A 27,975-nucleotide genomic window follows, 5' to 3' on the forward strand; every position below is an offset into this window, starting at 1 on the left:
GAAACCTTAATATAGCACAATATTGCTAATACATGATAAATCCCCCCAAAATCTGGTAAATAGAGTCATGAGCTCTAATACCGAAATACAAATCCCAAATGACCAAATACAATACTGTCCGAAATAAAGACAACAGTACATATGAAAAGAGACGTCACAACTACGCATGAGAATGCACCTCTACCTTGTCTCTCGATGCTCAGCTCAATAAGTAACCCCGCTACTATTGATTGGTCCTGACACCTGGATCTGCACAATAAAGTACAGAATGTATCGTGAGTACAATTGACCCAATGTACTCAACAAGTATCATAACTAACTACAACGAGGAAAAAGTAGCGAGAGTTATAAATGATACAAGCTATAACCTGTATAGTTTCATAATTCAATGAGTACAGAACAGTCATGTGATAAAGTCATAAAGCACAGAAAGAACCATCTGCAGGTGTGCCCAATTAATGATCCATCATATAAAGATGAAATGCAAATAAATCATATAATAACCACAAAAATTGCAAGTAAAGATAAAATGCAAAATCCATAACAAACACTAGCCAGAGTTTCCTCAATATTCCATACCTGTACCAAACCACTGATCAGTTTTCCTCAAATTCACGTGTACACTATCAAAAGAGAAATATGAGAGGGTGACCCTAAGGGGATGGATCCATATCCATACGCATGCACGGCCAATTCAACGTGCTACCAGCCCGGCGTGGTCACAGACTCAATATCATTATCCGCCCCGGCGTGATCACAGGCATAACCGTACAATCCTCCCAGCGTGGTCACAGGAATAACAACATAATCCGCCAGGCGTGGTCGCATGTATATCAACACAATCCACCCGGCGTGGTCACATGTATATCAACAGAATCCGCCTGGCATGGTCACAGTCACCCAGTACAAATCATATCACACATAAGCAAATATACAATAACACATGTATATGATGAATGAATATCAGATTTTATGGTCATGGACTGGTATCAATGACATGCTAAAGTGTAGGCATGTGTAAAATGTGCTATCATAGCTAAAATCATCAATTTCATCACATAAGTAGCAAATATCAAGTTCATTCAGGGAATTAGCCTCTATGTAACCTCAAACATGGATGAAATAGTTCACAACAAGGTTACAAATAAACGAAACATCACAGCTTAAATATTATCAGTCAATACAAGGCATATCACAGCGTAAGCACTACCCCGAGCATGGACACACCCATAGCACATAGCTATCATAAATAACTCAGGCAACTAGTGCCTTAACCAAGTTTCGGTAAGATACTTACCTCAAGCAATCCAAATCAGTACTCTAAGAAGCCCTTCCCTCCTGAATCAACCTCTGGATGATCCGAATCTAGTAAAAATAACTTAATACCAAAAATAAAAGCCATAAGAAGTGATTCTAAAGGATAAAGCTAAGATCTTTAACTCAAGTAAAAAAGTTAACCCCGGGCTTGCATCCCGGTACCCGACATAATTTATAAATTCCGGACACCCATTCAACTACGAGTCCAACCATACCAAAATCTTCCAATTCCAACTACAAATCGACCCTAAAATTATCAAATCTCACTCTCTAATAACATACCCTAAAATCCCCAAAATTTCACTTCAAATACACATAAACTAGGCGTAATATTTAATAGGTAATCAATATCTATCATCAAATTGAATAAACTTCACTTACCTCGTCAATTATGGTAAAATGCACTCCAAACATCACCCTTATCCAAACTCCATAACTTTCAAAATGAGAAAAATAATGAAACCTTCGAATATAACACTACTAGTGAATCCATATCTGCGATCCCGCTTCTGCAGAATATTGGCCGCATCTGCGGCTCCCTCCAAAATCCGTCCTTCCACCTTTGCAGAATAAAACTTGCATCTGCGATAAAGCTTCTGCAAAAAATCTTCTGCATCTGCGGACAACCTCCTCCAGCCTCACCTTCGTTCATATGACCCAAAGGCCGCAACTGCGGCTCCGCATTTGCAGCTCCTCATCCGCATCTGCGGTCTCAGCCTCCTTCGTTTCTTCAATCCTTCAGCCATACCTACGGCTCTGCATCTACGGCTAAACCCATCGCAGATGCAATCATTCCAAAATCCATAAAGCTTCAGCAATAACACCATATCCAAAATAAATCTGAATTTAACCTGAATCATACTCGAGGCTCATGGACCCCGTCCAAACATATCAATAAGTCCTAAAATACAATAAAAACTTACTAGAAGCGTCAAATTACATCAAACAACACCAAAACCACGAGTCACATATCAATTCAGTTCTAATGAAACTATTAAACTTTCAACTTCTAAAACTCATGTCGAACCATATCAAATCAACTCTGATTGACCTGAAATTTTTCACACAAGTTATAAATGACACAACGAACCTATTCCAACTCCCGAAACTAAAATTCGAGCCCAATATCAACAAAGTCAACTCTCAGTCAAACTTCTCAACCTTCCAAACCTTCAACTTTTCAACTTTCGCCAAAGTATTCACAATATTTTTGGTATACTGTGATTATCGGTACGTTAAATATATTATGTTAGATAGTATATTTTATAGTATACCATGATTATTGTTGAATCATGATATACTTTGTTTGAGTATGTTAACTGGTATTCATAATATTCTTGGTACACTACACATTGGTATACCATGATTACAATTGTATCATAGTTTTATGTGCAAGGCTCTTTAATGGGATGGAACGTCCCAGCCCGTCCCGATATCAGCCTGGTACTGGCCTGGTCCGTCCTTGTCTGGGTGAGGGTAAGGGAATGGGATAGAAGTTGATGTGGGACGTGAGACAGGAAGGTCCTAGTAATATGTCCCGGTAACCTGGCAATAGTTTTTAAACAAAGCTATTGGCAATGGATAGATGGCCCCCACCCCTATCCCCCCTCCCCTTATCCCACCCCTCTTAACAGCCCCTACCTAACCACCCACCCTAAAGCTTATATTTTAGCCCTCAAGTTTATTAATATAATTTAACTATAAATACCCTTCATTTTTCTTTATTTTATCTCACAATTCTCTAATAATATTATTCTTTCTCTCTAAATTTCCTAATCATCTAAGTTTCAAGTATTTGGCCAAATATTTGGAACAAGCTTCATGCTCCTTAACTAATTCTAAAGTATTTGGAACAAGTATTGGGCCAGTTCTTTAAGTTTTAATATTTATTTACGGTGCACTCATTCAATCTCTTAAATTTCATATTTAATTTTCATATTTAAATTATGAATCTTAAAAAGATATTAGACATATCCAAACCATTTTCTAAAAAAAAGTATTAAATATGCTAGTTCTAGTAGCAATCCTATTGGAGAAGCCACTAGAAAACAAAACTTTAGAAAGACAACTTGGAATGGTTTTGGTATTAATGAGGAAGAATAAACTGAAGAAGATGAATTAGATGAAGCACCCACTAGTCTAGTTTCAGAAGCTCCAACTCAAACTGTCACGACCCAAAATCTCACCAAAGATCGTGATGGCACTTAACATACTTGCTAGGAAAGAAAGTACCCAATAGCCATAATAAAAGTCAATTTATTAAGTTATTAACAGAGTGATAATAAAACATAAAAATGGAAATGGTCTCAAAACTAACAATAAGATATAAATATTTGAGACAAGGTCTAAAGACAACCACAAGTGTCTAGCAAAGCCCAAAACCCAGTATTATAACATCACGAGCATCTAATAATTAGATTAAATTGTGTCTAACAATATAGCAATAGCTGATTGAAAGAAACAAAGACATAACTAGATAATCAAGAGAGGGGAACTACATGAGCTGCGGATCGGACAATAAGACAGCTCACCACAAAGTCTCTAAAGCAATTCTTTGTATAGCATGATGGGTATGACCGGTACTGGTCTCAGAATTTGCACAAAATATGCAGAAGTGTAGTATGAGTGCGTATGTTTGGATTGAATTTCGGATGACCCGGAGCATTTCGGTGCTTAATATTGAAAGTTGGCCCATTGGAGGTTTTCAAGTTCTTTAAATTTGGTTTGAAGTAGATTTTGGTGTTATCGAGGTCCATTTGGGATTTCGAGCCTAGGAATAGCTCTTTTTGGTGATTTGTGACTTGCACGCAAAATTTGGCATCATTCCGAGTTGATTTGATCGGAATCGGACGTGCGGGAGTGTTGCTAGAAGTTTTTGAGTTTAATAATTCTATTCATGTATTTTGGCATCCGAGTCGTATTTCTAAATGTTATTTTGGTATTTTGATCGTGCGAGAAGGTCCATATTATGTTGTTGGATGTGCGAGTGTTAATGGATGGGTCACAGGGGCCCCGGATGCGAAACGGATTGGAATCGGTCTTGGAAATTTGCATGAAGGACTGTAGGTGCACCAGTTCTGCTACGTCCGCACCTACGAGATTTTGGCTACAGGTACGATCTCGCAGGTGTGAGCTTTGATCGCAGAAGTGGCCTTGAGTTGGTGGTCAGTGGCCCGCATAAGCGAAATGGAGTTCCACAGAAGCGGCCTCGTTTCTGCGATTATAGGGCCGCAGATACGAATAGAGGCCGGCCAGGCCTAGGTCGCAGGTGCGACAAATCTTCTACAGAATTGGGAGCTGATCCGCAGAAGTGAAGGGAGGCAGCCTGGGATAGGACCGCACGTGCGATGGATTATCTGCAGGTGCGGCATCGCATGTGCGCCCCAAGACCTGTAGAAGCAAAAATCGCTAGGCAGTGAGGTTCATTTAAGGTCGGGACTTAGGCTATTTTGGTTTATTTCTTTCACTTCTTCGACGATTTTGGAGCTCTTGAAGATGGGTTTTCACCTAGCACTTTGAGGTAAGTAATTTCTATACAAGATGAGTTTAATCTATGCATTTTTGGTAGATTCTTAACATATAAATTGTAGAAATTGTGGGTTTAGTTGAAAAACCTAGATTTTGATAAAAATGGGATTTAACCACGAAAATGATTATGGAATTGGGTAAAAATTATATATTTGAGTTGGTGAGGTTATGGATAATATTTATGTTCGAACATTTTCGGAATCTGGGAACGTGGGCTCGGGGGTGAATTTTAAAAATCTTCCAATTTGGGTTGGGTAGTTACTCTAATTGCTAAATTACTAACATGTGAGTGTATATTGATTAATTTATATAATATTTGACTAGCTTCGAATTGTTCGGCACCAAGTTGAGAATTTAGAATGAGTTCGTGGGCCGGAAAGTGAGCTTTGAGACGATGTAAGTATCTTGCCTAACCGTGTGAGAGGAAATTTACCCTGTAGGTATTTTATATTTCTATTTGCTTTTAATTGTGAGGGCTACGCACGCACAAGGTGATGAGAGTCCATGCGTAGCTACTAATTATGCTTAAGTTCGGGTAGTTTTAGGACCCAAACCATGAAATACTTATATTGTTTGCACTGTAGTTATTAATTTAAGTGCCTAAATTATATTTAAACTTGATAAAGGATTCGTAAAGACTGAATTTCACTTACTTTGAGTTTTGGCGGGTTACTTGACCGCTAATAGAAATTTTGCTTCCTTGTGTATTAGTCTTTAATAGCTTTTAAATCGGGTGTTCATGGAGTATTCTCTCTTTTTATGGAGCGGGTCGAACGACTCGGCAGTATAATATATGCATCTATGATTCGTGATGCTCGACCCTCGGCACTGTACATATTATTCTAGATCGGGTCGTACGACCTCGCCATAAATCATGCGTGTTAAATGCTTGGGGCCCGAATACATTTGATATTATTATTTTTATGAAATGAGGGGTTATATTTCATTTATTGATCCGAATTTTATCTGCAATTAGTATGTGTTAGTTGAAGATTTTTGGAATTTACTATCAGTTAAAGAATCATTTATTCACTGCTTGCTATCGTGTTATTATTATTATTCACATATCTCATGCCTATTTAGAATTCCTGTATTTTTTTTTGTCCCATAGTGAGCGCTGATGTCGACCCCTCGTCACTACTTCTTCGAGGTTAGACTGGATACTTACTGAGTACATGTTGTTTATGTACTCACGCTATACTTCTGCACTAATCGTGCAGGATCTGAGGCAGGTGCATCTAGCAGTCAGTCAGGCGCGCACCCCCGTTACCCCGAGGCTTAGTGGTGAGCTGCTTTTTGAGTCCGTTCTGCAGCACTTGAAGTCTCTCTTTTGTATTTACTTTCTATCTATTCTAGTTCAGACAATAGCTTAATGTTTTGTATATTGTACTGGTTGCTCGTTCACTTGTGACACCGAGTCTTAGAAATATGCTAGTAGAGATTTGATAGTTTTTTGGTATTTATATTACTGTACTTGCTCCTTTATGAGCTTACGCTTATTTTATTAAACATTTCACTTCTCTTTTACTTAATAAATACAAATCTACTACTTTGAAATTATTAAAAAGAATAAATACATGGCTAGTTCACCGTTGGCTTGTCTAGCGGTGATGTTGGGCGCCATCACGCCCTATAGGAGAAATTAGACCGTGACAAAATGGTATCAGAGCACTAGGTTCATGTAGGTCTCACAAGTTATGAGCAGTCCTAATAGAGTCTTTCGGATCGGTGTGGAGACGTCCGAACTTATCTTTGAGAGGCTATAGGGTGTTAGGAAAGTACTCTTTCTTCATCTACTATCATGCAGTTGAGGTTGTTCTAAGTGTCTTTCTCTTATTCTCTCACAGATGGTGAGAACACGCGCAGCAGATGTACCCGACCATGGAGGAGCTGCTCCCCTGTTGTTAGAGGCCGAGGGAGGGTTCCAGCTCATGGTAGAGGACTAGGGCGTCCTAGAGTTGCTCCAGTTGTGCCACCAGTGGATTCAGTGGAGGATCCTGCTATTGAGGAGCAGGGCAAGGTGCTTGCAGTAGAGCCAGCCCTAATGGATTTCATGTCCGCACCAGGATTCTAGGAGGTCCTAGGCCGTATGTTGCAGTTCATGGATTCTATGACTCAGGCTGGTTTTTTTCCAGTAGACCCAGCCACATCTCAGGTGAGAGGGGGAGCACAGACCCCTACCGCTCAGGCTCCAGGATCTGAAGCTGCCGTATATCAGACCCCTGGTGCACTACTTGTAGGCGGAGCTCAACCAGTTGCAACGGCTATACCAAAGCCCAGACCAACTCCGGTCGGCGAGCCGCAGAAGCTATTGGATAGATGGACCAGACAACATCCTCCCGTCTTTGGAGGTGAGTGACATGAGGACCCCCAGGACTTTATTGATCATTGCAAGGACAGACCGAGCAACATAAAGATATTGGAGTCCCACAGGGTGGACTTTACCATCCTTCAATAGGAGGGCAGGGCCCGTAGATGGTGGCAATCCTATCTTCTCGGCAGGCCAGCAGGTTCTCCTCCCTTGATTTGGGATCAGTTCACACGCCTCTTCCTAGATAGATATATTCCACCCTCTCAGAGGAAAGAGTTGCGATTTCAATTCGAGTAGCTCCAGCATGGCCAGATGTCAGTGACCGACTATGAGGCGAGATTCTCTGAGTTATCTCTCCACGTTCTTATGATACTTCCCACTGATGCAGAGATAGTGCAGAGGTTTGTTGCGGGTTTGCACTCTGGTATCCAGGCCACTATGCTCGAGAGGTTGAGATAGGGATTTCTTACGAGCTGATTGTGGAGATAGATTGGCTGATCGAGGGTGTTTGTCATCGGAGCTAAGAGTAGACGTCGAGGGACAGGAGGTTTCGATATTCTAGAGGGTTCACTAGTGCTCCGGCTGGGGGCAGAGGTTAGTTTGTGAAGGGTCAGTCTAGTAGGCCCATATATTCAACACCGTCGCCTCCTCGGGGTGCTCCAGTACGGCCCTATTTCAGTGCCATTCCAGAGAGCTCATACCATCCACCAGCTATTCAGGGTTCCTCTAGTGGGTGTTCAAGCCATCAGGGTCAGACTTCAGGTCATCAGTCCACCGTACCGAGAGGTTGTTTTGATTGCGGAGATTTTGGTCATGTGTGGTGGTTCTGCCCCAGGCTTCAGGCCAAGGCAAAATAGCAGGGTCAGCAACCTATAATTACAGCACCAGCTGCCACACCAGCCGCCCGGCCGCCCAGAGGAGGAGGCCAGGTGGGTAGGGACCGTCCTAGAGATGGAGGCCAGTCAGGTGGGACTCCATCTAGGTTCTATGCCTTTCTAGCAAGACCAGATGTAGTAGTGATGCTTCAATACTATTTGACCCAGGGTCTACATATTCATATGTTTCATCTTTGTTTGCTCATTTTTTGGGTGTTCCTCGTAAGTCCCTAGGTACTTTTGTTTAAGTGTCTACGCCAGTGGGTGATTCGGTTGTGGTAGATCGAATCTATAGGTCCTGTATCATGACTTTTTATGGTTATGAGACTAGAGCAGATCTTCTGTTGCTCGATATGACCGACTTTGAGATTATCCTGGGCATGGACTGGTTGTCTCCATATCACGCCATCCTTGATTACCATGCCAAGACTATTACCTTGGTGATACCAGAGCTGCCTAGATTGGAGTTGAAGGGTTTGTCAGTCAATGCATCTAGCCGGGTTATCTCTTTTCTGAAGGCTCGACACATGGTTGAGAAGGGTTGTTTTGCTAATCTAGCTTATGTTCGGGATACTACTATAGAGACTTTGGCGATTGATTTAGTGCCTATGGTCCGGGTCCGATATGTTTCTTTCTGATCTATCAGGCATGCCACCAGATCGTGATATCAATTTCTGTATTGATTTGGCTCCAAGTACCCAGCCTATCTCTATTCCACAGTACCGCATGTCTCTAAAAGAGTTGAAGGAGTTGAATGAACAACTTGAGGAGTTGCTAGCAAAGGGGTTTGTCAGACCGAGTGTGTCGCCTTGGGGTACACCGGTGATATTCGGGAAGAAGAAGGACGGAACTATGCGGATGTGCATTGATTACTGCCAATTGAACAAAGTTATCACTAAGAACAAGTACCTGTTGCCGCATATTGATGATTTGTTTGACCAGATGCAGGGTGTCAGGGTGTTCTGTAAGATCGACTTGATATCGGGGTATCATCAGTTAAAGATTCGTGATTCAGATGTTCCGTAGACGGCTTTCGGGACTAGATATGGCCAGTATGATTTCATAGTGATGTCCTTCGGCTTGACTAACGCCCTGGCAGCATTTCTGGATTTGATGAACCGGGTGTTCAGACCATATATTGACTCGTTTATCATTGACTTCATTGATGACATATTGATCAACTCGCATAGCATGGAGGAGCATGGGAAGCATTTGAGAGTGGTGCTTCAGACCTTGCGGGAACAAAAGCTATATGCTAAGTTCTCCAAGTGTGAGTTCTGGTTGGATTCTGTGGCATTCTTGGGGCATGTTGCATTAGGCAAGGGTATTAAGGTAGATCCTAGGAAGATCGAGGCATTTCAGAGTTGGCCTCATCCTACCACAGCGATCGAGATCAGGACCTTCTTGGGGTTAGTAGGTTATTATTGCCGATTTATAGAGGGCTTCTCATCTCTCCGCTCTGAAAGTCTGAGGATTGCGAGATGAGCTTTCAGAAGCTCAAGATCTCATTAACTACAACACCGGTGTTAGTTTTGCCTTCCGGTTCAGGGATGTATACTGTGTATTGCGACGCTTCACGCGTTGTCTTGGGTTATGTACTGATGTAGGAGGGGCGTGGTATTGCATATGCTTCACGTCAACTGAAGCCCTATAAGAAGAATTACATTATACATGATTTGGAGTTAGCCGCGATAGCTCATGCTCTCAAGATCTGGAGGCATTATCTTTACGGGGTGTCATGTGAGGTTTACACCGATCATCGCAGCTTGAAAAATTTATTCAAGTAGAGGGATCTAAATTTGAGGCAGCGCAGGTGGCTTGAGTTACTAAAAGGTTATGATATTACCATCCTTTATCATCCGGGCAAGGCGAATGTAGTTGCGGATTCCTTGAGTAGAAAGGAGGAGAGTATGGGTAGTTTGGCATTCATTTCAGTAGAGGAGAGGACATTGGCTTTGGACATTCAGTCCTTGGCTAACAGACTTATGAGGTTGGATATCTTAGAGCCCTGCCGAGTTCTTGCATGCGTCGTCGCTCAGTCTTCATTATTCGAGCAGATTAAGGCTCGTTAGTAGAATGATATGCACTTGTTGGTTCTCAGAGAGACGGTACTACAGGGTGGTTACAAGGAGGTTACTATCGGTGAGGATGGTGTTTTGCGACTCCAGGGCCGTCTATGTGTTCCTAATGTTGATGGATTGAGGGAAAAGATTCTAGAGGAGGCACACAACTCTCGGTATTCATTCATCCAGGTGCTATGAAGATGTATTGCGACCTGAGGTAGCATTATTGGTGGCGGCGGATGACGAAGGAGATAATTGAGTATGTAGCGAGGTGCCTGAATTGCCAACAGATTAGGTATGAGCATCAGAGGCCAGGTGGCCTACTCCAACAGATGGTTATACCTAAGTGGAAATGGCAGCACATCACTATAGACTTCGTAGTTGGGTTGCCATGGACCTTGAGTAAGTTTGATGTAGTTTGGGTCATTATCGACAGATTGACTAAGTCGGCACACTTTATTCCGGTTGTGACCACGTATTCTGCAGAGAGATTGGTGCAGATTTACATTCAGGAGATTGTTCGGTTGCATGGTGTGCCTATTTCCATCATATTAGATAGAGGCCCTCAGTTTACTTTGCATTTCTGGATGGCAGTACAGAGTTAGTTGGGGACCCGAGTAGAGCTCAGCACAGCCTTTCAGCCGCAGACCGACGGGGTAGTCGGAGCGGACGATTCAGATCTTGGAGGATATGCTCAAAGCATGTGTGATTGACTTCGGAGGGCAGTGGGATCAATTCTTGACTTTGGCCGAGTTTTCTTATAACAACAGTTATCAGTCCAGCATTGAGATGGCTCTATTTGAGGCTTTGTATGATCGGCAATGTCGTTCGCCCATTGGATGGTTCAAGCCCGGCGAAGCTAAGTTATATTGTACTGATTTGGTGAAGGATGCCTTGGAGAAGGTGAAGTTGATTCAGGAGCGACTTCGCACAGCATAGTCCAAACAGAAGAGTTACACAGATCAGAAGGCACGTGATTTATCATTTATGGTGGGCGAGAAGGTTCTCTTGAAAGTCTTGCCGATGAAGGGGATCATGAGGTTCGGGAAGAAGGAAAAGTTGAGCCCGAGGTTTATTTGTCCATTTGAGGTGTTGAGACAAGTTGGGGAGGTTTTTTTATGAGCTTGTTTTGCCTCCCAGTCTATCGGGAGTTCATCCGATTTTCCATGTGTCTATGCTCTAGAGGTATCATACCGACAGGTCACATGTGTTAGACTACAACAGAGTTCAGCTAGATGAGAGCCTGTGTTTCGAGGAGGAGCCAATTGCCATTGTTGACAGGCAGGTTCGCCGGTTGAGGTCCAAGAAGATTTCTGCGGTAAAGGTTCAATGAAAGGGTAAAACAGTAGAGGAGTCGACTTGGGAGACCGAGGATGACATGCAGCATAGATATCCACACTTATTCAGCACTCCAGGTACGATTCTAGACCAGTTCAAGGACGAACGTTTGTTTAAGAGGTGGAGAATGTAACGACCCGATCGGTCGTTTTGCTTTCTAGATCCCCGTTCGCTTAAATAAGACTCCCCATATGTGCTTTTATTCTTTTATAACTTGCAGGGATAGTTAGTTTGGGTCAACATTTTTAGTAAATGGCCCCGGATCCGAGATTTTATTGTTCCAATAGATTCGTATGATGATTTTGGACTTGGGCGTATGTCGTATCATATTTCGGATGACCTGGACGTGTTTCGGTGCTTAATAATGAAAGTTGGCACGTTGGAGGTTTTCAAGTTCTTTAAATTTTGTTTGAAGTAGGTTTTTTTGTTATCGAGGTCCGTTGTGGCGTCATTCCGAGTTGATTTTATAAGAATTGGACGCGCGGGAGTGTTTCTAGAAATTTTTGAGTTTTATAATTTGATTCATGTGTTTTGGCGTCTGATTCGTATTTCAAAATGTTATTTTGGTGTTTTGATCGCGCGAGCGGGTCTGTATTATGTTGTTGGATGTGTGAGTGGTATTTGATGGGGTCCCGGGGGCCTCGGATGCTAAACAGATTGGAATCGGACTCGAAAAGTTGCATGAAGGACTGCTTGTATACCAATTCTGGTGCATCCGCACCTGCGAGATTATGGTCGCAGGTGCGAGCTTTGATCGCATAAGCGGGCTTGGATTGATGGTCAGTGGCCCACAGAGGCGGCCTCGCTTCTGCGATGATAGGGTCGTGGATGTGAATAGAAGCCGGCCAGGCCTAGGTTGCAGGTGCAACAGATCTTCCGCAAAAGCGAGTCTGTAGAAGCGGGAGCCCGTCCGCAGAAGCGAAGGGAGGTAGCCTGGGCTAGGACCGCACATGCGATGGATTTTCCGCTGGTGCGCCCCTGGACCCGCAGAAACAAAAATCGCTAAGGTAGTGAGGTTCATTTAAGATCAGGACTTAGGCTATTTTGGTTTATTTCTTTCACTTATTGGACGATTTTGGAGCTCTTGAAGAGGGGTTTTCACCTAGCACTTTGAGATAAGTAATTTCTATACCATATGAGTTTAGTACATGCATTTTTGGGTAGATTCTTAACACATAAATTGTAGAAATTGTGGGTTTAGTTGAAAAATCCAGATTTTGATAAAAATGGGATTTAAGCACGAAAATAATTAGGGAATTGGGTGAAAATTATATATTTGTGTTCGTGAGGTTATGGGTAACATTTATGTTCGAAAATTTCTTGAATCTTGGCACGTGGGTCTTGGGTGAATTTTAAGAATCTTTCAATTTGGGTTGGGTAATTACTCTAATAGCTAAATTACGAACTTGTGAGTGTATATTGATTAATTTATATAATATTTGACTAGCTACGGATCGTTTGGCACCAAGTTGAGACTTTAGAGTGAGTTCGTGAGCCGGAAAGAGAGCTTTGAGACGAGGTAAGTCTCTTGCCTAACCTTGTGAGAGGGAATTTACCCCATAGGTATTTTAAATTTCTAAATGCTTCTAATTGTGGGGGCTATACACACACGAGGTGATAAGAGTCTGTGCATAGCTACTAATTATGCTTAAGTCCGGATAGTTTTAGGACCCAAATCATGAAATATTTGTATTGTTTGTACTCTACTTGTTAATTTAAGTGCTTACATTATATTGAAACTTGATAAAGGATTCGTAATGACCGAATTTCACTTACTTTGAGTTTTGGCGGGTTACTTGACCGTTAATGAAAATTGTGCTTCCTTGTGTATTAGTCTTGTAATAGCTTTTAAATCGGATGTTCATAGAGTATTCTCTTTTCTTATGGAGCGGGCCGAACACCTCGGCACTATAATAGATGCATCTATGGTTCTTGTCGCTCAACCCTTGGCAGTGTACATATTATTCTGGATCGGGTCATACGACCTTGGCATAAATCGTGCGTGTGAAATGCTTGGGGCCCGAATACACTTGATATTATTATTTTTATGAAATCAGGGGTTATAATTCATTTATTGGCCTGAATTTTATCTAGAGTTAGTATGTGTTAGTTGAAGATTTTTGGAATTTACTATCAATTAAAGAATCATTTATTCACTGCTTGCTATCGTGTTATTATTATTATTCACAAATCTCATGCCTATTTAGAATTTATGTATTTTATTGTTGGCCCATAGTGAGTGTTGATGTTGACCCCTCGTCACTACTTCTTCGAGGTTAGACTGGATACTTACTGGGTACATGTTGTTTATGTACTCACGCTACACTTCTGCACTAATCGTGCAGGATCTGAGGCAGGTGCATCTAGTAGTCATTCAGGCGCGCACCCCCATTATCCCGAGGCTTAGTGGTGAGCTGCTTTCTGAGTCCGTTCTGCAGCACCTGGAGTCTCTCTTTTGTATTTACTTTTTGTCTACTCTATTTCAGACAGTAGCTTAGTGTTTTGTATATTCTACAAGTTGCTCATTCACTTGTGACATCGGGTCTTGAAAACATGCTAGTAGACATTTGATGGTTTTTGGGTATTTATATCATTGTGCTTGCTCCTTTATGAGCTTACACTTACTTTATTAAATTTTTCACTTCTCTTTTACTTAATAAATATAAATCCACTACTTTGAAATTATTAAAAAGAATAAATACAAGGCTAGTTCACCGTTGGCTTGCCTAGCGGCGATGTTGGGCGCCATCACGGCCTATAGGAGAAATTGGGTCGTGACAAAACAAGGCAATATCTAAATATTATTCCAAAATCGTGATATAAACCACACATACACACGTGTGTGTATATATATATATATTATCAAGCGGATAATATATATATATATATATATATGAAAGCTACTGCATAAATCCAGAATGCATATACATGTTCATGATCAAATCTCAAACACCTCACAGTACCATACCATAGACCCGACACTGACCAAGTGTCCAACTAGTACCAATTTTTGTGTTTGTGCTCATAGTCACAGGGCCAAAAGTGACATGGGTAATCACCTAGCGGGAAAAAATCCATATCCAAGCGATATTGCGGTGTGCAACCCGATCACTGATAATATTGAAGTCCATAATCAATATAAGCTACTGCATAAATCCAGAATGCATATACATGTTCATGATCAAATCTCAAACACCTCACAGTACCATACCATAGACCCGACACTGACCAAGTGTCCAACTAGTACCAATTTTTGTGTTTGTGCTCATAGTCACAGGGCCAAAAGTGACATGGGTAATCACCTAGCGGGAAAAAATCCATATCCAAGCGATATTGCGGTGTGCAACCCGATCACTGATAATATTGAAGTCCATAATCAATATCCGCTTGATTTGTAGTGTGAAAATCCTCAACTTTCCTCAATAACCAACACTCCAACTCATGTAAATGCATATGAGATGATGTAATAAAGATGCACCAAGACAAAATAATAGAATATGGATGAATATTAACATGAATAAGAGATAGCTATGGCTAATCATGTAATTCAATTTTTCATAACAGTTTAATTTGTTCATTTATCATTCTTAAGCCCGATCATGATATCAAACATGAGCAAATTGGTAATTGTATGGATATGGCTAAAGTAGAAAGCCGAACATGGTGAAAGAAGTTCGTCAAATTCAAATCAACAAGTCATAATTCTAATATAGTCTCTACGAATGATTTAAGATTCATTACGTGGTCAAAGAATCAATGAAGCATGGATAATAATTTCTAAAGTCTCAACAAGGCATAATATAAGCCCCGTTATGGTCATAAACTAACCAAGCATATACGCTCGTCACCTCACATATACGAAGCACCTAAATAAAGTAGCAAATAGCACATAAATCGCCTACAAGAAAAATTCCCACTTACAAGGATAGACAAAGGACTTACCTCTGCCTAGTAAAGAGTTCTAACCTTCTAAAATAGCTTTCCCTTTCAAATCAACCTCTAAATGCCTCGAATCTAATCAAATACAACTCAGTAACGTCAAATATGCTATAGAAATCAATTCTAAATAATAAATTTTCAATCTTTAATAAAATCCCTAAAAGTTAACTCGGGCCCACATGGTCAAAACCCGAGTCAAGGGGTAGATCTTGATGACCCATAACCCGACGAATCTAACTATGTGATTAGATTCCAAAACCGAGTCCAAATCAACCCTTAAATCCCCAAAATTCACCCTCTTAAGTTGTAGACAAAACCCCCAAATTTTCCTTCAAAATTCCATGATTAAACTGTATAAACTCATGGTTATTCAAGATATACAGTCAAATCCAAGTGAAAATCACTTACCCACAAAGTAGTGGTGAAAGTCGCCTCAAATATTGCCTCTTACCAAGCTTCAAAACTCAAAATAGTGAAAACTGAGCTAACCCTCAAAATATATGAAGTATGTTGGTGATTTCACATCTGCGGACAAAATCATCACATATGTGATACTGCTTCTGCGGTCCAAGGCTCACATATGTGAGCTTCTGCCTCACCAATCGTCCTTCACATCTGCGACACCACTATCGCATCTGCGACTCTACAGATGCGCATATTCCTCGCAGGTTGATGACCCGATAGGTCATTTTGAGTATGAGTTCCCTTTTCTGTGTTCCAAGACCTCACGCAGCTTTATTTGATAAGTTATGACTTGCATGCGTAGTCCATGTTGTTTTCTAGAAAGTTCATATGTGAAAATTTAAAGAAAATATGATTTATGGCTTCAAAAACTATTAGAGTTGACCACAGTCAACATTTTTAGTAAACGACCTCGGATCTGTATTTTGACAATTTCAGTATGTTCGTATAATATTTTTGGACTTGCACACATATTTTGTTGGGGTATCGGGTGACCTGAGGCATTTTGGCGCATTATGTGAAAATTAGAAAGTTGAGTTCTAAACTTGAAAATCTTGAGTTTTGATGATCGATTCTTGATGTTTGATGTTATTTTAATGATTTAAGATAGAGAGTGAGTTTATATGATGTTATTACACTTGCTTGAATGATCGGATTGGAGCCCGAGGGGTTCAGTTGAGTTTCAGATGTGTGTTTGAAAGTTTGAACTACAGATGCAAAATCTTGTGTGTTAAACTTGCAGGTCTTGCATTTGTTAAAACCTGATCGCAATTGCAAGCCTCGCATTTGCGGTATCAGGCTCGCAAATGCGAAGGGGGAGTATGGAGCAGGCAACTTTGCTTTTACGAAGAGACTTTCGCTTTTGCAATATGGAGATGTATCACATTTGCAATAGAGGAGTCGCAATTGTGACTAGAGGCTTGACTAGGAAGCCTTCACAAATGTGCCATATGAGGAACTGAGACACGGATCCCAATTGCGATCAGTGGTTTGCATTTGCGAACATTGCTTGCAATTGCGAGATATGCAGTTGGGTAAACTGTGGGAATTTTGGGCTTAGCTCATTTTACACTATTTTTGAACCCTAAACTCTATTAAGGCAATTTTTGAAGAGTATCTTCTTCTCAAATTCATAGGTAAGCAACTTTAACTTGTTTTCAATAAATTTAAGATGCCTGCCGAGGTCGTATGTGACAATGGAAAGTAATTCATCGGCAGCAAAGTGACAAAGTTTCTCGAAGATAACAAAATAAAAAGGATCGTGTCAACGCCATATCATCCTAGTGGGAACAGACAGGCTGAATCGACAAACAAGACCATAATTCAAAATCTAAAGAAAAGATTAAACGGTGCTAAGGAAAAATGGAGAGAAATATTGCCCGAAGTCCTTTGGGCGTATCGAACAACGTGAAAATCTAGTACGGGGAGAACACCGTTCTCTTTAGTATATGGCGCCGAAGCTCTCATCCCGGTTGAAGTTGGGGAACCCAACATCAGGTTTCGATATGCAACGAAAGAGTTAAATCACGAGGCTATGAATACAAGCCTCGAATTGCTAGATGAAAAACGGGAAGCCGCCCTCGTACGAATGGCCGCACAGAAATAGCAGATCGAAAGGTATAACAATCGAAGAGCCAATCTTGGACACTTTAAAATCGGGGACTTGGTTCTGAGGAAGGTCACCCTCAATCCTCGAGACGCAAACGAAGAAAAACTTGGCCCGAACTGGGAGGGACCATATTAGGTCCAAGATATCATTGGAAAGGAATCCTAAAATCTTGGCACGATTAACGGTGAATAATTACCAAATAATTGGAACATATCACTCCTCAAACGATATTACTGCTAAGGTACGGCCTTCTCCATTTTCGTTTATACTATACTAACCATTTGCAGGTGTTTAATCGAAGACACCAAAGGATTCTTCAAAGACAAAGTCCTTAGGTCTGAAAGCACGCGTTGCACTCTTTTTCCCTTGGACCGGTTTTTTTCCCAAATGGGTTTTTCCGGCAAGGTTTTTAATGAAGCAACCATTGTTCGTGCTAACTTAGAGCAATTCAACAGTATCTGAGGCTCCTTTACAATCAACCTCGAATACTGGAGGGGCATCACCCTCGGATAGTTACAAGAAAAATACTTTGTGCCGATAGGGTCTCGATAGGTAAATTTTGTAAGGGTCAAACGGTTGAACGAAGCATGCCCAAGTAGATTACTCGAGCCCTAATGGCAAACATGTGCGCATGTTAATCTATCGAGAAAGGTATTTTTCCTTGCCAGATATTTCATGCCTTAGAGAAATTTTTACTTTACAATGTCGTCCTTGTGATATATTGTGGGAACTGGCTTAAGGCCCGGTTACAACTAAAGTTCGAACAATTGACCCCGCACTCGGGGACTTCCATCCAAAAAATTGACATGATCGAATTACTAAAACCTCGAGATCGTAAGACCTTAAAAATGCAACCCTCGATTTTATAGGCAACGGCCACCACACTCGGGGACTGATACTTCGAACAAGTTCGAAGTATAACAGGGAAACAAGCTCAAAAGGCGAATCCCAAGCTAAAGGATACGACCAAATTAACACAGTTCAGAGACCTCCGATTTTCGTTATAAAACAGGCCTTCGAATATTTTCATAAACCGGTTAAAAAGGCTACCCTCTGCTGAATTACTAAGGGTACAAAGTCGTTCGAACTCTCGAGCAAACCCCTTATTTATGCTAAGGTACAACAAATTTTATATGATTAAACAATTAACTTTTCAAGCCGAAAGGGGGGAGAAAGACATTCTTTTTACTATAGCCGTATCGGCCTAATTCAAGAGCCTAAATGGCCATTTTATTTTTGAGTTCAAGAAATCATCCTCGCTCAATTAAAACATAAGGTTCATCCTACTCCGAGTTTAAGCAAGTACTCACTCGATTAAGACTACACTAGTCCTGCTTCGATCAAGTTGCCTAAGCCTCAAACTTATGAGCAAATTTTTCATAAAGTATGAATGAAACAGAAAAAGATCTTTTATATATACGAAGATATTTACAAGGATCGATCAGGGTCCCGCACAAAAAATCAAAAAAGAAAAAGCCTAAGATTCCTAAGTTTCCTCAAGGGCAGCTTCTTCTCCATCGAGGTCCTTTCCATTCTCAGATCCGCTCTTGCTGCCATCATCAACATCATCATTGGAAGAGGCCAGTGCTCCATCATCAGCTTCATGCTCTCTAGCCTTTATTATCTCGTTGGTAAGATCCAAACCTTGAGCGTGGATCTCCTCGAGGGTTTTCCTCCGAGATTGGCATTTGGCAAGTTCAGCAATCCAATATGCTCGAGTTTTAGCGGTCTCGGTTGCCTTTCTTGCTTGGACTTGAGCGGCTTCAACATCGGCCCGGTAGACGACCATGATAGCATCTGCCTCGGCCTTTGCCTTTTCGGTTTCAGATATGGCCTTTGCAAATTCGGAAGCCAACCGAGCCTTGAGCTCCTTTATTTTCTTTGCCTAAGCCGAGCTCTTTTCCTTCATGTCTCGAAGCTGACTTTCGACCGATGACAATTGGGCTTGAGCAGTCTCTCTTTCAGCAGCAACGCGGTCCATACTTTCTTTCCACCCCAAGGTCTCCGCCTTCATCATGTTGACCTTCTCGCGGAAGTTCTTGATCCTCTCGACCTTCTGTTGCAGCTGTGAGCTTGAAATGTTAGCCATCGTTCCCGAATCAAGCCCACGAGCTTATAAGATTTTCATTACCGGCTCGATCAGGTCGGTCTGATCTTTGTGAGCTGTGGCCAACTCGGCTCGGAGGTCCTTGATCTTTTCTTCTTTTTTCCCACCAAGAAGGTTGGGGGCATTCCTCTCCTCGGTAAGCCTTTAAATGTCGGCCTCGTACCGACTTAGCTCAGCTCGAGACTAAGAAAATGCTTCCCGATAAAGCGCTGAGGCCTAGGCAAAAAGAAGAAAAAACGTTAGACAGGAAGAGAAAAATGAAGACAAGGGTAATACCAAGTCAGTTATTGGTAGTTGAAATGCTTGTACAAGAATTAGTATGCTACTTGCTTCTTCCAGAGATACTTCATGAATGCTGTGAACTATGCACCTGGAAAATCGAGGTCTCATGCACTTAGACCACCTCTTTTGTTTACCCTTAAAATTGGATAACAATTAAACTTATAATGAGGTTCTAAGGATATGTAATTTCACTTAATACCAACAGATAAATATAAAGATTAATGACAGAAATGAACTATAAAGTAAAGTGAACTAGTGTTGAAATGGAATTCGACCCTCGAGCTAGGATGCCCTCAAATTTATTGATAACAAAACAGTTAAGAATAAAGCAAGCTGATGGACAAGAGAGTATAAGATAAAGAGAGAGTGTTATATTGACTTTTTTATGCGAGAACAATGTGTCTTACAAATGGTTAATACTCCCCTTTATATAGTAGAGGAGTTCTACTCGTGTTATAATTCTAATTATAGAAGGAAATGCTATTATTAGCTAATTAACCATTTTTGATTTGATCCGTTCAGAGATTTACACCATGATCCTCGACCAGTCACCGAGGTTTACGCCATGATCCTCGACCAGTCACGGATATCTCGCCTTTCTGTTATTGTGCTATCTTCGATCTTGCTCGATGTCTATCTCGTTTGGCTTCGATCGCTACTAGCCTCGTTCTCGACAGGTACCTCAGTTCTGAACTTGGTACCTAGTCCACGTGATTTAGTCTGTACCGTTATGAGGCCGTCCTTTGATGCAATCTCCCGATCTCGATCAAATAGTAAAATCGGGTGGGACCAGTTTCAACTGTATACAGATAGTCCCCTCGATTTTTTGGAGTGTAATGAGAAGAAACGAATTGAGCCTTTGATTTTTCTACCACGACCTTTCATGATGTCATCCTCGTGATGTAAGCGACAGAAGTGACCGAAACGTCCCGTCTGTACAGTTACCTAGGCATTAAATGACCGTCAGTCGTTGGTCTTCCACCGCCATATTTTGAACCGTCATTGTGAAATCTATAAATAGCTCCTCTCTTCACCATTTCAAACTTTTACTTTTAAATTTCCAATCTCCAAAGCTATTTACATCTTTTATGTTCTTCATCTGCAAATCTACGATTTTTACTACTAACCTCTTCTTAGAACACCAAATCTTATCATCTCCATCTATTTTTAACTTCAAATCTAAATGGCAAAAACGTCAAAAACTGTTCCTTAAAAGGAAAATGCTTCTTCATCATGACCGGCCAGCGACAAAACAACGGTGGAGCCGCGCCCTGAGGCGTGTGTTCCCGGGGGGTGCGTTCTCACTTCCGACTTTAAAACTGATAAAGCCCCTGCCTCATCAGTTTGTACAGCCCCCGCCTCTATCGAGGCGGGTTAATAAAACTCCAACGCCGGGCTACCAAAGTGTTGTTCTTGAGCATAGACAGGGACAAGGACCGAGGCTGGATGGGTCTGTTCGTTTGAGTGAGTACTTTCGACCTAATCCCGGCCGAGAAGATTCTATTTCCCAAGAAATGGAATATGAAGCGTAAGTAGAATCCCACTGTTAGCCCCTATTTATTGTTTTGCTCCTTTACTTCTTCTGATCGACATCCTTTTCCGTGATGTAGCGATCGCTTGGATGTCCGGTGTAATTCCTAACCTCAAGAACTGGGTTGGGGACCTGGCCTCGACCTCTACGTATGTTGAGTGCTCATGGCGCGATTTATCAAAGGGCCGATGGGAGGCCAAAACTCATGGTAAGCCCCTTTTCCACGTCTTTGATGATTTTGTTAAAGCATTTCTTACTTTCTCTTTGGCAAAGATGTTGTTATGAGGCCCTTATCTGGTGAGGAGGAGACTTCGGTCCCGGCACAAAAACTGGCGAAGGACAAAAAGAGGAAAAAGATCTCAATCTCTGAGGATCCAAAACCTTAGAAGAAGGCGGCTCGTAAGCCGAGGAAGAACATCATCCTCCTGACCAAAGACTATGTTCGGCGTCTAAGGGATGAAGATGAAGAAGAGGAATAAGATTACTCCGGGCTGGTGGCCCGAGTGGGAATGAGCACCGAGGCCGCAAAAGCCACTGAATCGGTGAAGATTACAGAGACTCCGTCTCGAGATGAGGGGGTCTCTGGAAGAAACATGGGCAAAGTCCCTGAATCATCGAGGATTGATGATGCCTCCCACTATAATGAGCCAACGGTGGGTGCGGCTGTAGGGGCTGGTCTCGAGGCCCCTCGAGATGGAGAGAACGCCCCAAGTGATAAACTTGGGGCAATAGAAATTGGAGGCTCCCCGCTGCTACCCTAGTTTTCTGAGGAGATGATTCAAGAGGCTCGGGCCTTGAAGACCCTCTCCATCGAAGGAGCCCACGGAAGGGAAGATCCCTTTCGTGATTACTTTACTAGGGTCGAAGATGCTACCACTATCGGCCTGAGCGACTTGGAGGTCTCGAGGAAGGACTCGGGCGAGGCATCGATCCTTTTCAACAAAGCACAGCAATCTCTGAATCAGGTATACCTTAACTCCCCTTGTTGGTATTAGCCTCAGCGCTTCATCGAGAAGCATTTTCTCTGTCTCGAGCTGAGCTGAGTCGGTATGTGGCCGACCTCTGAGGGTTATGGAGGAGAGAAATTCCCTTAGAATTCTCTGAGGGAAGAAAAAGAGGAGACCAAGGACCTCTGAGCCGAGTTGACCAAGGCTCACCAAGATCAGACCGACCTGATCGAGCAGGTAATGAAAATCTTAAAAGCTCATGGGCTAGATTCTGGAATGGTGGCTAACATTTCAATCTCACAGCTGCAGCAGAAGGTTGAGCGGATCGAGCAGCTTCGCTAGGAGGTCAATATGATGAAGGCGGAGACCTTGGGGTGGAAAGAAGGTATGGACCGCTTTGCTGCAGAAAATGAGACTGCTTTATCCCAATTGTCATCGGCCGAAAGTCATCTTTGAGGCATGAAGGAGAAGAGCTCGACTCAGGAAAAGCAAATAGGGGAGATCAAAGCTCGGTTGGCTTCCGAACTTGCAAAGGCCAAATCTGAAGCCGAAAAGGCTTAAGCCGAGGCAGATGCAATCGTGGCCGTCTACCGGGCTGATGCTGAAGCCGCTCAAGTCCAAGCGAGAGAGGCATCCGAAACCGCTCCAACTCAAGCATATTGGATTGCTGAACTCGCTAAATTCCAATCTCGAAAGGAAACCCTCGAGGAGATCCACGTTGGAGGTTTCGATCTTACCGACGATATAATAAAGGCTAGAGACCATGAAGCCGATGCTGGAGCACTAGCCTCTTCCTCCGATGATAATGACGCTGAGAGCAAAAGCGGGTCCTACAGCGGAGGGGGGGGGACCTCGACGGAGAAGAAGCTTCCCCCGGAGAAATTTAGGAACCTTAGGATTTTTTACTTTTGATTTTTTGTGTAGGATCATGATCGGACCTTGAAAATATTCTCATATATATAAAGATCTCTTTCCAACTTTTATTTATTTCATTTTCTTCCTTTTGAAAATTTTGTTTCATTCATGCCTTATGAAAATTTTATTCATTAGTTCGAGGCTTAGACAATTTGATCGAAGACATACTAGTGCGGTTTTTATATTCGAGTGAGTACTTGCTCGAACTCGGAGTAGGGTGACACTTAGGTTTTAATTGAGTGAGGATGATTTCTCGAACTCAAAAATAAAATGGCCCTTTAGGCACTTGAATTAGGCCGATACGGCCATAGTAAAAAGAATGGCTTTCTCCCCCTTTTCGGCTTGAAAAGTTTATTTTTTGATCATATAAAATCTGTTGTGCCTTAGCATGAAAGAAAGAATTTGTTCGAGAGTTCGAACTACTTTGTCCCCATTAGGGTTTTCGAGGGTCGATATTATCGAGACCTTTAGTAATTTAGCTGAAGGTAGCCTTTTTAACCGGTTTATAAAAATATTCGAAGGCCTGTTTTATAACGGAAATCGGACGTCTCCGAACCGTGTTAATTTGGCCGTAGCCTTTAGCTTGGGACTCATCTTTTGGGCCGAGTGGGGTGGACGTGGCCTATAAAATCAAGGGTTACCTTTTTAAGGTCTTACAATCTCGAGGTTTTAGTAATTCGATCATGTCGATTTTTCTGATGGTGGTCCCCGAGTGCGGGGTCAATTGTTCGAACTTTAGTTGTGACCGGCCCTTAAGCCGGTTTCCACAATAGATCACAAGCACGATATTGTAAAGTAAAAATTTCTCTAAGGCATGAAATATCCAGCAAGGAAAAAAACTTTTTTTCAATAGTTTAACATGTGTACATGTTTTCCATTAGGGCTCGAGTAATCTACATGGGCATGGTTCGTTCAACCATTTGACCCTTACAAAATTTGCCTATCGAGACCCTGTCGGCATGAAGTATTTTCCTATCTGAGGGTTATGCCCCCCAGTATTCGAGGTTGATTATAAAGGAGCCTCGGATACTATTGAATTTCTCTAAGTTAGCACGAACAATGGTTGCCTCGTTAAAAACCTCACCGGAAAAACCAATTTGGGATAAACACCGGTCTAAGGGAAAAAGAGTGCAACGCGTGCTTTCAGACCTAAGGACATTGTATTTGAAGAATCCTTTGATGTCTTCGATTAAACACCTGCAAATGGTTAGTATGAAATATAAATGAAAATGGAGAAGGTCGTACCATAGCAGTAATATCGTTTGAGGAGTGATATATTCCAATTGTTTGGTAACTGTTCGCCGTTCATCGTGCCAAGTTTGTAGGATCCCTTTTTGATGATATCGAGGACTTGATATGGTCCCTCCCAGTTCGGGCCAAGTTTTCCTTTGTTTAGGTCTTGAGGATTAAGGGTGACCTTCCACAGAACCAAGTCCCCGATTTTAAAGTGTCGAAGATTGGCTCTTCGATTGTAGTACCTTTTGATCCGCTGTTTCGTTGCGTCCATCTGAACGAAGGCCGCTTACCGTATTTCATCTAGCAATTTGAGGCTTGTATTTGTAGCCTCATGATTTGACTCTTATATTGCATATCGAAACCTGGTGCTAGGTTCCCCAACTTCAATCGGGATTAGAGTTTCGACGCCATATACTAAAGAGAACGGTGTTGCCCCCGTATTGGATTTTGATGTTGTTCGATACGCCCAAAGGACTTCGGGCAATATTTCTCTCCATTTTCCCTTAGCATCGTTCAGTTTTTTCTTTAGATTTTGAATGATGGTCTTGTTCCCACTAGGATGATATGGCGTCGACAGGATCCTTTTTATTTTATGATCTTCGAGACACTTTGTCACTTTGATGTGGACGAATTGCTTTCCATTGTCGCATACGATCTCGGCAGGCATCCCGAATCGGCATATAATGTGGTCCTAGATTAAATCTATGACTTCTTTCTCTCTAATTTTCTTGAGAGCCTGTGCTTCAACCCACTTAAAGAAATAGTCAGTCATAAACAAAATAAATTTAGCTTTACCCGAGGACAATGGTAGAGGGTCGACGATATCCATTCCCCATTTCATGAATGGCCATGGGGATAAGACTGAGTGGAGTTGCTCTCCGGGTTGGTGAATCATTGGCTCATACCTTTGACATTTGTCACACTTTCGAACAAACTCTTTTGTATCCTTTTTCATACCGGCCCAATACAATCTTGCTCTGATGACTTTGTGAACCAATGATTTGACAGCGGAATGATTTCCATAAGTGCCCTCGTAGATTTCTCGTGTGATGTAGTCGGTATCTCCTGGTCCCAAATATATTTCCAATGGTCCATCGAACATCCTTCTATATAGTGTTCCGTCTTCGGCCAATGTGAATCGTGCAGCCTTCGTACGTAGAGTCCTCGATTCCCTAGGATCCGATGGAAGCTTCCCGTTCTTTAGGTATTCGACATATTTGTTCCTCCATTCCTAGGTCAGACTTGTGGAGTTGATTTCGGCGTGGCCTTCTTCGATTACTGACCTTGAAAGTTGTACGACAGTCCCCGAGCTAATCTCATCGTCTTCGACAGATGACCCCAATTTTTTGAGGGCATCGACCTCGCTGTTTTGTTCTCGAGGCTCATGCTGTAGGGTCCATTCTTTAAACCGATGTAGAGTCACCTGTAGTTTGTCCAAATATCTCTGCATTCGATATTCTCGAACCTCGAAGGTTCTGTTGACTTGTTTTACCATAAGCAAGGAGTCACATTTGGCCTCGATGACTTCTGCTCCAAAACCTTTAGCTAGCTCGAGACCTGCATGTCATGCCCCGAACCTGGGGGTGAGACCAGTACCCGGTGCCTCACCTATCCTTGCGTACCAACTTGCAACTAAGGACTCTAAACATATAATGTCATACTTTGGTCATGGGCTACATTGCAAGACAATTTGCGAAGCAAAATATAAAACTGAATGGAAACTAACGCTGACTAACATCAATATGAAGCTGGGCCGACAAGGCCATCCTAACTACTACAGCTGACAAACAAACAAAATATATATTCAAGGCCTACAAGCCCAACATACTAAACTAACTGACAGGTTATGTCTACAAGCCTCTAAAATTGGATGTACTGTGATCGGAACAGGGCCCCGACCTATTCATAACCTATATACGTATATACACAAGATGTATACAAAACTCTAGACCCAGCATCCCCGAAGGACGTGGAGCTTACCGATAAAGCTGAACTCGGAAAACAACTACCGAGGAGGTCTACTCGTCTGTCTGTCTGAACCTGCATGCATGAAATGCAGCGTCCCCAGAAAAAGGGATGTCAGTACGAAATAATGTACCGAGTATGCAAGGCGATAAAATAATTGAAAGCTGCAACTGAACTAATAATATAATAACTGAAAGTAACTGGGAGTCAAAGATGATCTGGAGGTATACTTACCTGCTGATACTGACTCAACTCTCTCAATATAGTAAGTTAAATAAATGTCCGGCCTTTCAAGGCTCGGTATATATATAACTATTCTGTCGTAGTAGGCTCGCTCATAGGCGCTCAGCCAGACTAGACTTTGTATCTCGACCAACTAGGCTCTCTCATATGCGTTCGGCCATAGAAGGCTCGGTAGATAACTTACCATCTGATCAGAGATTGCTCAATAGGGTCCTGCCCACCGATTATAGCTCGGTGATGGTGAAAATACTATAATACTGTGTATACTATAATACCATCTGATCAGAGATTGCCCAATAGGGTCCTGCCCACCGATTATAGCTCGGTGGTGGTGAAAATACTATAATACTGTGTATACTATAATACTATATATATATATATATATATATATATATATATATATATATATATATATATATATATATATATATATATATATATATATATATATATATATATATATATATATATATATATATATATATATATAGTGGAACCTCTTCTCTCTTGACTTGAAGCAGACAATACTCAGTTAAATATAAAGTCCCGATAAGGGAGAATACTGTAACTTATGAGACTAGGATAATATATATAAATTCGGCGAAGTTTAGCTTTCACTGGCTCAAGTAATGGAGATAATTGCTAACTGTCTCGAATTAATCGTCATCTTACATGTTGCTTGTCAATTATTGCTAGATAGAATATTAAAAGATCCTCTACCAGTGAAAATGTCAATTATGAATCCGGTATGAAATCATGAAAAGAAGACTAGAATTGTATAGGAAACTACGCTATACTAGAATTCAAGATACCTGACAACTAAATAAAAGTAAATTAAAAAATAAAGGCTTCAACCCTCCAATTTTGTGAGCCCAATTCTTGCATTAAGTTAAAATAAATTAACTTATCTTTGTTTTCTTATTAAGAGATAATTCCAAGAAAAATAATTCCAGGTTTAGGGAAGAGGGAATATAATTCTCAGTAATATCCACCAAAAAGATGCAGTGTATCGAGCTAGGTATCTTACATCTGGTACTACCAAATGTAGTTATCAACTTATCTTTATGCCTCGTTATCAAACTCATGTAGTTACGAGATCATGCCAAAATGAAGGAAGGGCTTAGCCTTAACATACCTGGAGTAGGGAAAAATCCGTATGATATTCTTGGAAAAGATTGCACCGTACTCCCTTAGAATCGCAAAATCTCACGTTGCTAAGGTGCTAAAATCTCGTTGGAATTTTTGTAGAAATTGGTTGAAGATGTTATGAATTCTCTTTAAAGATGTTATGAATCCTTGTAGGAATT

The 27,975-nt window shown here is 41.6% G+C and overlaps 1 long non-coding RNA gene across 1 annotated transcript; it reads right to left on the reverse strand.

Moving 5' to 3' along the window:
- On the reverse strand, positions 1 to 27,975 carry LOC138900520 (uncharacterized). Its single transcript, XR_011411584.1, has 4 exons — positions 27,804 to 27,975; positions 26,441 to 26,500; positions 580 to 881; positions 1 to 249 (listed from the first exon to the last, which is right to left on the reverse strand). It is a non-coding gene; the product is annotated as an uncharacterized lncRNA (long non-coding RNA).

The sequence above is a fragment of the Nicotiana tomentosiformis genome, chromosome 10 (genome assembly GCF_000390325.3).
Source record: "Nicotiana tomentosiformis chromosome 10, ASM39032v3, whole genome shotgun sequence".
Taxonomy (NCBI): Eukaryota; Viridiplantae; Streptophyta; class Magnoliopsida; order Solanales; family Solanaceae; genus Nicotiana; species Nicotiana tomentosiformis.